Raw genomic sequence first — 1,222 nt, 5'->3', positions numbered from 1 at the left:
CATTCCAATCCCAAAGAAAGGCAATGCCAAAGAATGCTCAAATTACCGCACAATTGCACTCATCTCACACGTTAGCAAAGTAATGCTCAAAATTCTCCAAGCCAGGCTTCAACAGTATGTGAACCGTGAACTTCTAGATCCTCAAATTGGATTTAGAAAAGGCAGAGGAACCAGAGGTCAAATTGCCAGCATCTCTTAGATCATCGAAAAAGGAAGAGAGTTCCAGAAAAACATCTACTTCTGCTTTATTGACTATGCCAAAGCCTTTGACTGTGTGGATCACAATAAACTGTGGAAAATTCTGAAAGAGATGGGAATATCAGACCACCTGACTTGCCTCCTGAGAAATTTGTATGCAGGTCAGGAAGCAACAGTTAGAACTGGACATAGAACAGACTGGTTCCAAATCAGGAAAGGAGTCCGTCAAGGCTGTATATTGTCACCCTGCTTATTTAACTTATATGCAGAGTACATCATGAGAAACGCTCGGCTGGAAGAAACACAAGCTGGAATCAAGATTGCCAGGAGAAATATCAATAACCTCAGATATACGGATGACACCACCCTTATGGCAGAAAGTGAAGAATAACGAAAGAGCCTCTTGATGAAGGTGAAAGAGGAGAGTGAAAAAGTTGGCTTAAAGCTCAACATTCAGAAAACTAAGATCATGGCATCTGGTCCCATCACTTCATGGGAAATAGATGGGGAAACAGTGGAAACAGTGTCAGACTTTATTTTTTTGGTCTCCAAAATCACTGCTGATGGTGATTGCAGCCATGAAATTGAAAGACGCTTACTCCTTGGAAGGAAGGTTATGGCCAACCTAGATAGCATATTTAAAAGCAGAGACATTACTTTGCCAACAAAAGTCTGTCTAGTCAAGGCTATGGTTTTTCCAGTGGTCATGTATGGATGTGAGAGTTGGACGGTGAAGAAAGCTGAGCGCCGAAGAATTGATGCTTTTGAACTGTGGTGTTGGAGAAGACTCTTGAGAGTCCCTTGGACTGCAAGGAGATCCAATCAATCCATCCTAAAAGAGATCAATCCTGGGTGTTCATTGGAAGGTCTGATGTTGAAGCTGAAACTCCAATACTTTGGCCACCTCATGCGAAGGGTTGACTCATTGGAAAAGACCCTAATGCTGGGTAGAATTGGGGGCGGGAGGAGAAGGGGACGACAGAAGATGAGATGGTTGGATGGCATAACAGACTCGATGGACATG

The sequence above is a fragment of the Giraffa tippelskirchi genome, chromosome 1 (assembly GCF_054371585.1).
Source record: "Giraffa tippelskirchi isolate mGirTip1 chromosome 1, T2T-mGirTip1v1.2.pri, whole genome shotgun sequence".
Lineage (NCBI taxonomy): Eukaryota > Metazoa > Chordata > Mammalia > Artiodactyla > Giraffidae > Giraffa > Giraffa tippelskirchi.
The sequence above is the reverse complement of the archived record's forward strand: the minus strand, read 5'-3'. Positions refer to the sequence as shown.